Here is a 13,930-nt window from a genome sequence, read left to right as displayed (position 1 = left end):
AATATATTTTAGTTATTATTTTGTGTCTCCATTTACAAGTGAAATTAAGCTACATTTTTTATTCTTGCACTAACGTTTTACATTTTGAAAAAGTGAGAAAATATTTGTTCTTTGGGATTAGTAAAGAGTGACTGAATTCATTTGGGCACAAAATTAACATTTAATTTTGTGCAGGATTTTGATGTGTACTTGAGTCAGTTTTGGTAATTTATACGATTTTCGGAAAGCCTTTTATTTCTGCTACATTTTCAAATTTGTGTATTTGAAAAATACATGAAATTAAATAATCTACAAAAATTTGCATAAATTTTGTATTAATTTATGATGATATAAAAATATTCTCTTATCTTTATTTATGTCCCTACTATATTTTTATTTGTTATGACTTTTTTTCCTAGTTTATTCTCACTGGGGTTTTATTTATTTTATGAATCTTTATAAAATCAGATTTTCTAAAGGTTGGTTCTTTTCAAAAGAAAAAAAAAATGCTGTGGTGATGACATTTTCATTTGTCATCTTGGCTAAGCTTAAATAGAGTTTCCAGGTAGTCAATCAAACAGTAATCTAGAGGCTGTTGTGAAGGGTTTTGTAGGTGTGATTAAAGTCCCTAATTAGTTGGCTATAAATTAATCATAAGGAAGATTATTTTAGGTGGGTCTGACCTAATCAGGTGAGTTGCTTTAAAAAGAGTTTTGTAGTTTCTCGATCTCGGAGACTCTAAATAGCCTGTGACTAGAAGGTTGCAGCCTGCTTGTGATAGTCCTTTTCCATGGACTTCGGACTTGCTTAGCCAACCCCTACCATTGTGTACATTAATTCCTTGTTTTCTATCTATATATCCACTCATTTATTTATCTGAATATGTAGACAGGCAGGCAGACAGACAGACAGGTAGGTATAGATACAGATATTCTTATCTATCTGAATATATTTCAGATAAATTATATATTTCTCTATACATATTCAGATAATTATATATATAGTAAGAATATGTTTATTGAAAGCATTGTACTATAATCAGTAAAGATTCAAACAAAGAAACAGAATAAGTAAGATATACACTTTTTCTTTTTAATAGTACATGAAATAAGAATGCATCTTAAAATTGATGGTATCTTCAATTTGATGAAAGAATTATCTTATGATTAATTTTTTTCTCTTACTTTTTTTTCTTACTCTTCTGGTCTGCGGTAGGTTTATTCTATATTGAGTTTTTAAAAATAATTATTTTTTATTTACAAATTTTCTATTAGATTCTTTTTCTATTTACTATTTCTACTGACATTTTACCTACTTTTGGTTCACAATTTCTTATTATCTCTTTGAGAATTACAACCTTACTTACTGAGAGTCTTTTATGCGATTCGATAATTTTCCATTGTTTGTCATTATCTCCTGATTATTGTTTTAATCTTGTCTTTTACATGGTTTTGTTGTTTGGCTGGTGGGCTTTCTTTTTTAGGATTAGCTTTTTCATTTTTTTCATAGTTTTGTTTTGTAAGATTATTTTACGTAGAATGAGTTGTTTTTTGTTCTGATATATTTTCCCCTTCTCTACATTTGTGATGTTTTCTTCCAGTGGACTCTGGGTTTACTATCTGGGACTGAGTTTTATGTCAACCGAGATTCCTGCTCCATGGATATAGCGGTAATATTTTGATCCATTTATGTCAGAGAGCATGTGGCTTTGTTCAACTGGATTCTTGGCCGTGAGGATGATCTGCACACAATGGCCTCTTCTGTCAGGGAGCTGTCACCCCAGACGGTGGTCACAGCAGCACTGAACCTTTGGTCTCTTATTAACAAGGGATCTCACTTTCCTGTGTGGTTCTCAGCAGGGAGCCTGACTGGAGTCCAGCCTTTCCTCATGTTTTACTTTATTCCCTGTTCTTCCCATGGGAGCAGAAATCCTGAATGCCTCTGCCTGCTTTAGACTGGGGCCCATAGGCCTGTAGCTTCAGCCCAGCTTCAGCCATTTCTTAACTTGTTTTCATTCTATTTCTCATCCACAGAGATGTTTATTGTGTGTTTGAGGCCAGCTGTGTGCTTCGAATGTTCTATTTGAGACTGTTATCTATCATTCTCGTGAATTTGGAGCAACACCATCTTACCTGGATTTCTCCCTTTGTTTCCTACCTGGCACAACTAATGGTGTTCCCTAAACTCCAACCCTCTATAAGTCCTTCCCCTATTAATAACATTTCCTTGTGTCCCCATTGGACTTAGAAAGAGTAAAAACACAGTTCCAGACTTTATAAGACCTTTGCTTACCTGGCCTCTGCCCCTCATTTATGTGGTGTGGCTTTTAATTGCCCAACTACACCTTGCTTCCTTTCACCGCCAACCTTCAGCTCTGGCTCTTTCTCCATCTGATGTACTTTTGCCCCTGTCTTGTTTGTGCTTAATCCTTCTGATCTTTCTCATCTCCCCCTAATGTCACTTCCTTCCCTGTTTTTCATTCCATGTTCTTTCATTCTTCCACTCCCACTTCGCCTATGATAACACTTATCTCATTTCCTTGTAATTGCTTTTTCATTAATCTTTCCTCCTAGACTGAAGTTCCTTGTGAGTAGGGCTCATGTCTTGCTCATTCAGTCCTAACCACTGCACCCGACACATGATAAACACCTAGCAAATGTTAGGAAAATGAGTAAATGAAAGGAAGTACGATTCTCTCATTCATCTTATTTCTTCCTTGCTGTCCAGAGGGAGCCCTGACTTGCATGTGACATGGAGGAAAGAATCATTCTATTTGCATTGCCAGGCAGCTGAGAGTCCCCAGGGCTCAGCCGTGAATTCCATCAAGGAAATCTGGAGCTTCCTGGAGTGATGGAGGGGGAGGTGGTAGGATTCCTGTGTGGAATAGGGAGGGTCCAGAGGAGATGAGTCAGAAGGTCCAGTGCTCTGTGACAAAGACATCTCCTTCATGTTGCTGGGGAGCAGAACACAGACCTTGCAGGTCTGCTGTGGCTTGTGGCTCTGCAGTGCTGGGTGCTGGTTAGAGTGTATCCACCTCTTGAACTTGCTGATCTTTGCAGATTCTAATTGAAAGCTGATCTGAGCTTAAGGACCTGGGGGAAGTGAAGCCGTTCCTCCCCACTCTGAAGCAGACTTGGTTCAGTGCATTTGGACACAAGCCTGTGACCTTGGCTAAAGCAAGTTGGTGCTGAGGAATCTGAGTTCTACATATTGATCACCAGAGCAGCTGTTGAGACTGGCTTTTAAGATCATCCCTCACAGGGGGACTTTGGTGTGCCAAAATCTCTCTTACTCCCTTTCCTTCACCATTTTTATATGCAATTTAGTTAAACACTTGCCTTTCATGTGTAGGCCAAAATGGTGACTTCATAAAGGTCAGGAAATGGGGAAGCAAGAAACTTCCTTAAAAGATTTTAAATAAATTATTTTTAGTAATAATAAATGGTAGAGTGAAAGATTTAAGATCAGGAGCCTGGTAGTTGGATGGGATGAAATCTGCGATATTTGGGGATTGTTGCCAATCTTTTCTCAGGACTTGCATGGTTTTGTACTTGGATTTTCTCTATCTGTTATCCTTTATTTGCTATCTTTCCTTTAGAATGGAGATATATGTATAAACTTTTAAATTATCTTTTTAATTGGTAATGGGTTGGAATTGAGCTCTCTAGTTCCTCTTTCCTGAAATATCCTATTCCGCTGTGGGACATGAGATTACTCTTCGTGCAAAAAGTGCAGTGAAGGAAGAGAGCCACAGCGGAGCGACTCAGAGTATCCTGTGGTTATTTTGAAGCCTGTTTGTGAAAGAAGCAGAGGAGTATTTTGGGAAGAGGGTCAGCTTAGGTAGGAGAAACCGGCCATGGTCTTTGCCCCACCACTTATCAGCCATGTGGCCCTGGGAAAGTCATTTAATAGATGTGAGCCTGCCAATTGTCAAGGCCTCGGTTTACCCGTCTACGAATGGGAGAGTTGGGTTAAATCAAGGGTGGTCAGTTCAATGGCTTGTGGAGGATAAGAAGGCAATTTAAGAAAGCAGAAGAGTGCCAGGCGCCATGGGGAACAGGCATATGTCACCAAAACATAACTTTAGCACATGGTTACTGTGCAGCAAAATAGACCAGGCACTGTCAGCACTTCTGATTATTTCAAGAGAAACCTCATATCTAGATTTTTATGAAATGCCCTGATTTCACATCTAATTAGCAACTCATTAAAAAAAAAACAAAAAACTAGCAATGTCCTGTTTAGGTCAAGCAGACATATCTGTAGGCTGAACACAGCCTGCGGACAGTCAGTCTGCGAGTGTCTGTGGGGGGCAGGGGTGGATGATCTTTGACTCCAGATTTATTATCTGTCTTCAAGGTTGGCTAAGGTGCCTGGACCCAGCCCCACATAGGAATTCTGAGAGCCTGGTAGTTGGCTGTAGCATTAGCTTCCTGTTGTAGCCTACTGCCCTGAGAGAGGGCTGGCATTCCCCTAAGGTTGGAAAGGCCAAAGATGGCATCAGCATTTGCAGCATGGTGGGAATTACACTGTGCTGGGGACCAGAGCTCTTAATCCTCACCTTGGCTCTGCCAGAAACATTTGTCTGAACTTGATTATGTCACCTCCCTTCTCTGATGCTCAATAGCCCTCTCTGTAGAATTGAAACTTTAGGTCTGAGCAGTGTTTCTCAGACCTCAGTCATTGGTGTGTCACCATGTGGTGGCCATTCTTTATGATAATCCTTATCACCTTATATTTGTCCCCTTGCGTAATCCCCTCCGGTACTGAATAGAGCTGATGTATAGGACTGAAGAAGATATTGCAGAAGTGGTAGATGTGACTTCTGAGGCTAGGTCATCAAGGACATTGCCATTTGTACCTAGATCTCTCAGTTCACTTGCTCTGGGGATACGCAAGTGGCCATGTCACAAGAACACTCCAGGAGCACTGTGGAGAGGCCCACATGGTGAGGAATCGCCCACATCAACTTAACCATGTGAATGACCTTGACAGCAGATCTTCCAGCCCCACCCAAGTCTTCCGGTGGCTGTAGCTCTGCCCAATATCTTTACCGCAACCTCACTAGAGACCCTGAGCCAGAACCACCCCAAATTCCCGACCTACTGAACTGCAAGAGGTCAATACATTTCTCATCACTTAAGCCACTAAGTCTCATATTACTTTACTATGCAGCAGTAGATAACTAATATAAAGTCACGATTATTGCCATATTTGCCTACCATCAATTCTATTACACATTTTTTCAGCTTTAATGAGTTATAATTGATTAATAAAATTGCAAGATATTTAAAGTGTACATCACAGTGATTTGATATATGTGTATATTATGAAAGCAGTCCCACCATCTAGTTAATAAACACAACCATCACCTCACATATTTATTTATCTTTTTTGGAGGATATGTCTGTGTGAGAATATTTGTTGCACTCTCTTAACAAATTTAAATTATATAATATAGTGTTATTAACAATAGTCACCATGTTTTACATGAGATCCTCAGACTTTATACATCTTAAACTGCATGTTCCTACTCTTTTACCAACTCCTTCCTTTTCCCTTACCCCTCTGCCTCTGGAAACTAGTTTTCTACTCTGTTTCTATGACTTTGACTTTATTTTTCTTTTCTTTCTTTTCTTTTTTTAGATTTTATATATAGATATATATAGTATTTGTCTCTGTCTGGCTTACTTCACTGAGCATAATTCTCCGAAGTTCCATTCATGTTGTGTCAAATGTTTATCGCATATTAATGCATTTCTTTAAATGGTTTATTTTTTTTGATTTAAATGAATTTGTTTTAATACAAAAATTTTCATGCCATAAATGCACAATAAACATCACTACCCAAAAATAAAGATAATTCAAAATTTAATTTCTTTGTCAATCTAATTTCTGTCTAGATAATGTTGCCTACAGAAAGCTCTGAGCCTAAAGTGTCTTGTTTATTTAAGGGAGATGAACAAGAGTTTAAGAGATGTTAAAGGCAAGCTGACGCCAAACTGATACTGTCTCCTTGGAGTAAACAAAATAATTGAAAGGAAACTAAGCATAGAATAACTTTCTCACAGTGAGATTTGATGTTAAAATGTCCCCCTCTATGACTCCAAGCTATCTTGTAGGCCCAAATGAATGTTACTGTTATTGTTGTTGTTGCTTTCTTGGGGGTGGGGAGAATTAAGATCTATGGGTTTTTTGTTTGTTTGTTTGTTTGTTTGTTTGTTTTTGCAGTTTTAAAACATCCTAACATAGCACAAATGTCTATTTGTATAAAGTAAGATCCCTTATAATAAAGTCCTGTAAAACAGTCTGCCACGGATTTTAAGTATTACTACTAATATAATGCCTTTTGGTTATTAAAAGGTGTAACACTTACAAAACCCTGCTCCATTCATTGGGCTCTTGTGTCAACCAAGAGAATGGGCTTGTTCAAGGATTCTCATCCCTAAAGTGACAGTTCAGGAAGCTGAAGCCCTGAGAAGGGACATCATGCACCCAAACTATTCAGCGAGTAGTTAGCAGAACAGAAGTTAGAATCTGGGTGTCCTGACTCCTTGGTGCCCTCCCCTGCCCTATGCTGCCCACAAAGAATCAATTTCCCTGCCTCTTCATATGGGGTTTGCACTCCAGCTGGATCTCTGAGCAACTGTAGTACATAATGGCCTGAAGAAAGGGTGGCATGGCAGCAGCGGGGATGGTTTGGAGGCCTGGGAAACAGTCATAAGGCAAGGATCTTTGAGGAATCGGAGAAGCTGAGAAGACAGCAGTGCCAGCCTGACCAAGGAGTAGCTGCTGGGACAAATGAGACTAGCGAAGCAGCTGCTTCTGCATCCTGGAGGCTATCTCAGTTCATAGATCAAATCTGGAGCTTCACAAACGAAAAGCCAAACACAAACACACATACCCAGACTCCAATGCCCCTGTGATATCAAGTGTACTCCAGGCAATGCTCCAGCCCCCACAGAGATGCTAAAATGTGGCTTTCAAATGACCACTCATATTTCAGTCTCTTCAAGTTTGCGGCCAACGCCCCAACGCCCTTATCTCTCTACTTGACTGTATGATGTTTTTCAATTTCAACTAAAAAAGCACTTCTGAGACTCTGTACATCTTGGATTTGTGCAGCACTAAAGGGAGAAAAGTATATTTTGATGTAAAGAAATGCATGGAGCCTCTTGTGATTCTCTACCGAGTAGAGTAGAATTTCTTTATGAGTCTTGGGTGACAAAATCTTCAGACCAGATGGAAAGCAAACATGTTAAAGTATTTTGATGAAATAGTTTGGTGGCTATTTCTAGATCTAAACATACTCCCTCTTTCTCAGTGTGTTCTCTGTCCTTTTTAAACACTGACCACCAGAGCTAATAAATAATTGCATTTTCCTAAGATGTTTTATAGGTCTTGGAATGAAAGACTGCAGTACTGGAAGGTTCTGAACTTCTCATTCCGCCAGAGGAGAGATCTAGGCACAGAAGAGACCAAGGCATGGCACAAGTGACGTTAGTGAGTGAGTCATTAGCAGACAGAGGACTAGTCGATTGCATAAATAAAGTCACATTTTGCAAAGACAGCACATTTTGATGCCTTTCTCTTTTTTCCATTCATTTTTCAACTGTTAAATGAACCCTCCCTACCACTCCACCTCCCTTCGAGTCTGGAAACCAATTACATTCCAGGGAGGCAGAGATCTGGTGATAAAGGAATTGTTTCAGCTTTCAGACTTGAATCTATTTTACAACCTGCTTATAAAATTCCGCAGGTTGATCTAAGGGTGGAAAGGCTGATGCTGTCAGATGCTACATAATACAATTAAAGGGACATTCAGACCTCTCTGAGCCCTCCCCTTCCTTCTGGCACCCAAAGGCATGGGTCTTTCCTTGCAGCTGTGTAGTCTCCTCATTACTTTTTATGCTCAGCACATGGATTTGTGCTGCCAGGTGTCAGACCCAGTGAATCAGCAAGGTAAAATGGCTAGGCCAAGACAGTATCAGCCACCAAGAGCAGAAGCAGGGCTCACGCACCAACAGCCAGGCAGCGGGAGCATGCAGAACCAGTGAGATGCTAAAATGTGTTGTTCCAATGAACACACACATCCCAGAACCCAATCAGAGAGGACCCAGGGACATCATTTCACAGGCTGTTTCTGCTTCTGGTATTCTTTCTTGTTTCTTCTCATGCTTAATCACTTGAGGGTTTAGAGGAAGGCTATGAGAATGGGTCTATTCCTTGTAATATTTCTCACCGATTTGGAATAGAAAAGCTAGTTCATACCATAATATTGTGCCTGATGCAAACTTATTTAAACATAGACAAGAGTAAAGAGATAAGTCATTAAATTCAGGCCAAATCCTAAAGTATGGGTCTTACTCAACTAGTCAATTATACAGTCTACATCAAGAAAAATGGCTTATGTCAATAGCAATCAAATTTTAAAGTAGAAAAACTTTTGACTACCATTTTTAATATATTTTAGACTTCAAAATTAATAATTATTTGAGCTACATAGCTAAATATAACCAGAGACATTTATGAAGAGATGATAATAAGAACATTATATTTACAACAGCTAGCATTTATTAAGCACATACTGTGCTATGCTCCAGCCATATTGCTTAGAAGTTTATTTTTTATGAATGCTACCTCCAAATCTCTCTCATCTCCAAATGATTTTGTTTAAAATTTCATGCAATTTTATGAGGTAGTTATAATCATCTTCAGAAACATTTGTTAATTCAACAGATATTTATTGACCGCCTATTATGTTCCTGGCATGGTTCTAGGCCTTTGGGATCCAAAAAAGTTGAATAAGACATATACACCTCCTGTCCTGGTGTTTATAGTCAATCTTGTGGGGGGAAAAACACTAACTGCAAAATGATTCTGTTTGGAAGGATACAAAGTGGTGAGAAAGAGAATGATGACATGAAAGTCTTCAGATAGGATATACAAGGAAGGCTTCTCTTTCTATATGCTAAATTTGCCAGGTGAAAATAGGTATGAAGACTATCCAAGGACAAGGTCTGAGATAGGCAAGATGTTGGCACATTTCAGAAGCTGAAAGAAGGTCCATGTGACTGGTGATGGTAAAGATTAATTAGAGGTGAAGTTGAGGAGGTCCAGAGGAGCCAGGTTGCCTAGGGATATTCAGATCTCCTCTCTAAGTTGTCCTCTCCTCTTGGCACCTGATATGGAGCCCTGTGGGTTGTGGGGAGGGTTGAGATGAGGAATCTGAGACATGGAGGTGGTAAGTCTTTCTTCCAAGGCCACACAGCCTATAAGAACGAAAGCACCGCAGAGCCAGATAGGGATCTCTCTGTTTCTCTCTCTCTCGTCTCTCATCTAACATCTATCTGTCTATCTTTCTATCTATCTATCATCTATCTATCTATCTATCTATCTATCTATCTATCTATCTATCTATCTAATCTATCTATCATCTATCATAATCTATCATATGTCTACATAAATACATATCTATATCTAACCAATACATATTTATCTCTATCTCTATATCATCTCTGTATCTATCCATCAGCTACTGTGTGCCAGGAATTCTAAGTTCAAAGTTTTCCTTCTCATGAATCTTCCTTCAGTAAGTGCAATTATGTAAACTAAATCAGGGAAAGGGGATGTGGAGTGAAAGAGGGCTCTTTTTAATAAGGTACCTCAGACAGAGGATACCTCTTTGAGCAGAGGCATGAACTAGTGAGGAAGTAGCCATCGACTTTGTGTTCTGCAGCTAAGAGAGGTTTGTAATTAGCATTTTCAAAATATAGGAAAAGGTCATTATCCTCAAGGGGCAGTTTGAAACACACCATAACTATTGTGTGTGTATGTCTGTGTATGCATGTTTATTGGTCAAATTCTTTTCTAGATCAGAAGCAGCAAGAAAAATTCAGCCTAGATTGTGGGAGGATTTGGAGGAGGCATCAGGTTAATAAAGTTTTGCCAGGTTTGGAGCATTATGAAGGCAGTATTCATGAAAAGAAAGGACTTTGCCAGATGAAAGTGTGTGTGTATTTGAGACGTAGAAAAATGCAGCCTTTGGTGTCTATACATTGGGAATGAATTTCACCTGGAGAGATCGTTATGTCATTTTCAGAAAAAACATTCTTTCAGCTCATTCAAGAGCAGACTTCCACCAAAAGGTGAGGGAGATTGATGAGCCTAGCAACAGCCTATAAGAATTCATGGGGAAGATCAAGTGTTGGAGTTCATTTACCGTTGGGTCTGGGCAATCGCATGGTATTCCTATAAAAGATTAAAGATTAAGCCATACTTCTTTCTCTTTGCATTTCTCTCTCTCTCTCTCTCTCTCTCTCATATATGTATGTATATGCATATATAAACATATGCATATACATATACACATATACACATATACACATATACACATATATGTGTATATGCATATGTATATGTATTATATGTACATATATAATTTTTTCTTTTTTCAAACAGAATTTATGTTGTTTGAAAACATTTAATGCAGAGCAGAATTCTAAACATGGCCAGTATTAGCTGTTATAATACATGGTGAGTGGCAAAGCATCGTTTGTCATGTTGAGTCTTTGAAATGTCTAGACATGCATGAAAAACTAAAAGGCACAATTGTTCTTTTTTATGGTTGTCAAGTGGAATAAACTATTCAGGATTAAATTTGACAATTTACAGGTCAGTTCCAACCATTTGGGGCTTCTTTAGGGCTATAGCCAAGAGATTTCAGAGGGTACAAGGTGATTTATTGGGTCTTAAGCAATTATTATTCAGAGAAGTAAGATGATGTGCCTTTGACCTATTGTTCCAGAAATTGCTCATAATCTATCCATGCTTCTGTTCATCCGTTCAAAAGGCACTGGAATTTCGTGAATGCCACAGAGGAGAATAAGGCTTTACTTCTGTTTCCAAAAAGCTCACAGTCCAGTGACAAATAAGCAAATAGGGCCTTACACACATGCACAGAAAGTGGAGCAAAGGAAAGATGGTGGTAGGGATGAGATGTTTTGGCATTGGAGAAAAGGATCTCAAATAGGATTAGGGTGCTTGGGGATAATTTCTCATAAACATCAATGACTGCTCATCCTTGAAGAAAAATATGTTGGAGCTATACAGACAGAGAAGGTGAGAAGAAATTTTCCAAGAAAAGGAAACCACATGAGCCTGTGCCTAGGCTCAGAGGAGCAGAAGAGTGAGACTCAGAGAACTACAGGAAGTTGTCACAGAGGGAGACCAGACTGCCTGCTGGGTCAGGTGCTGAGAATGGGCATAGAAGGGGAAAGAGTAGTCAACAATGAAGCCCAAAGTATTTAAAGGCAAGGTCATGAGAGGCCTGAGACCACTAGAGTGAACTTGAATTTGAGGAACCATGACCATATTTTAAATTGAAAGTATCTGGCTGACATTTTATAAGTTGCATTGGCCGCTTATGGAATACTTATTATTTTGCGACGACTTCTTACAATGATTATCTCAGTACAGTGAGACCTAGAATAAATTATCACAGGTTATAAAGCACGAGGAAGCCACTTAATTCTGTATATGCTGGCCCTAATGATGCAAGCAGCCTTTTCATAGACCATTTCTAGATTAAATAACTCCACATAAAATCTTGCAAATAATTATAAAAGGGAAAAAACAAAACCTTCAAAAAAGGTCTTAATTGTATTCCCATGCTATGTGTAAATTTCTATTATATATAAGTTACTCTGGAAACATGGCTATGGGCTGACACTGTTTCTCATTCTTGAAGGGAATTTGTCTGTTTTGAGTCCTCAACAGTGCCTGGCACAGAGAAGATGCTCAGTAAACGTGTGAGGAGTTGATTTGTTAATGACCCAGACCAATCTGTAGAAGAGTCTATTTGAACACTTAGTGAATCACTTGTGTTAAATATGAGGAATACCAGTATTAACAGCAAAAAAGGTCAAAAGCAGCAATACAGAAACAGCTTAAGAGTTATCATTAACTGGGAATCTACTCTAAGCTAAGGCATTGTGTCAGGCTCTACACGCATCATCTGACTTGGTCCTCACCATCCCCTCACTGCTCAGTATTACAGACGGGAACACTGAGGTCGACTGAGTTTACTTAACACTCTGCAGGTCACGCAGATGAGGACTAGAAAAGCAGGACATGGACCGAAGACTACTTGGCAGCAAAGTCTATGCCTTCTCTTTCCGATTGCTGTTTCCATATATCTCAAGATGTTTCTTATGAAAGAAGAAGCACATTTGTTCCCCTGCTGCAGAGGAGAGAAAGTAGACCAGATCTCCCAGGCTGGGAAGGAAGAGGGCTTTGGCAGGACTTTATGACCACCATGGCTCTCAGAGGACAGAACTGAATCTTCTACAAGGCTGTGGTCACCTCTCCCTGGAGATGAGACCTTGTGAAAAGTAGACAACCATATCTCAGAGTATCCATAGAATAATTTCTATTCTGGCTCGCAGAATAAAAAAATATATTTACTTCTATCTTTATGATCGTGAGATATTCTTGTGATAATAACAACAGATCCTGACATCTGGATAATATTTCCCATTAGACAAAACACTTGCACAGAGCGTCTTATTTGGTCCCAAGTGGCTTCCTTTGTGGGATAAAGTGGCTGCTGCTCAGAGAAGCAGCATGACTTGCCCAAGGGTATACAGAGTAAATGGAAGACTTAGAAGACAAATAATTCCAAGTCCAGTGCTCTTTTCTCTATGCATATTGTCTTCTGCAATGGAGTGAAATCCAGGTCTTTGGGCAAGTATCACATAGAGAGAGTGGTCCTTTCTCATAGTGAGCATGGGCCATATGCTGAAGCTATTTCTGAGACAGTTATCTCTTTCTATGTGGGTTAATATCCCTGAAGCCTGGACTCTCTTCTGGGAACAAAGCATCCGCAGGGTCTCCCCTAATTATCTTCATCAGTGTAATTTGTTGCTTCCTGTCCAACTGCCCCATTTCCATAGGCACTTTATACATCCAAAGATGCCAGAGTAATGATTCTTATTCCAATTGTTTCATGTCTAGGTTATTCTTCCTGACATCTGAGTCCAGGACGCAAGTCTAAGTCCCCCACTTACGCAGCTCAGATGGCTAACCCTTTCTCAGCCAGGAGCATGCTGACTCTTGACAGTGGAAAGTTTGCCTGTGTGCTAAGTGTAAACAGATGTCTCCAGCTGCTGGATTGTGTGGCCATATGAAACCAATCACCCACTCTGCACAAACATGTAACATCAGGACAAAGTCTTAAGGTGCAACCAACTCATTCTGGTTCCCATAAAAAAGTGAGTTAGGAGGGGGTGGGAGTGTGAGGAGACTGGTCAGAGCAGTCCGTCTAAGGGCAAAATTTGTATGGTTCAGTAGGATAAGAATAGTGAAACTGGGCCAAAGGAAGTGCTTCCTAAAGTTATGATAGACACTAGGGCTGATCCTGTGATATCATTCAAGCACTTGCAACTCTGCATGCTGGAGGCACGAAAGTTTGAGGGTAGGGGTGACTTCTTCATGATCTCATAGCAATCTAGTGGCTCAGTCAGGGCTTGATCAAAAATCAAAATATTCAGCCCAGTACTCATTCCATATGTAAGGCTGCCTATGCCACTGGTTTTCTGGTGGGCTGCTTCATGTGGCGTTTTCATGTTTCTTTTGTTTTGAATCCTTGTGGCTTTGAGGGTGGCTTCTCTAAACTGAGTAAATTTCCCTAAAGAATATAATAATTAATGCCATTTAATGAAGGTAGACAATAGGTCGGGCAGGATGTTTTATGTACTATATTATACTTAAAATTCACTCAAACCATGAAGTAGGCCTTTTCCTCTTCTATGTCAAAGGAGAGGAAATAGATACTTGGAAATAGAAAGAATGTTGCTTGCTCAAGGTTACAGAGCTTCTGGGTGGCACATCCTAGATTCACACCAAGATAGGCTACAAGGCTTTGTGTAAAGGAATCAATAAAGTCACATTG

General features: G+C 39.4%; 1 long non-coding RNA gene across 2 annotated transcripts in view; it reads left to right on the top strand.

The window, feature by feature from the left end:
* The window catches only part of LOC120605789 (uncharacterized), a 70,025-nt gene that overhangs the window by 48,676 nt on the left and 7,419 nt on the right, over positions 1–13,930 (top strand). For both annotated transcript variants that reach the window (XR_005653713.1, XR_005653714.1), the window contains exon 3: positions 7,367–7,482. This is a non-coding gene — a long non-coding RNA (uncharacterized LOC120605789). The remainder of the gene's footprint in view (positions 1–7,366; positions 7,483–13,930) is intronic.

This window comes from Pteropus medius, unplaced genomic scaffold (genome assembly GCF_902729225.1).
Source record: "Pteropus medius unplaced genomic scaffold, Ma_sr-lr_union100, whole genome shotgun sequence".
NCBI lineage: Eukaryota > Metazoa > Chordata > Mammalia > Chiroptera > Pteropodidae > Pteropus > Pteropus medius.
This window is presented reverse-complemented; position numbering and strand designations above follow the sequence as displayed.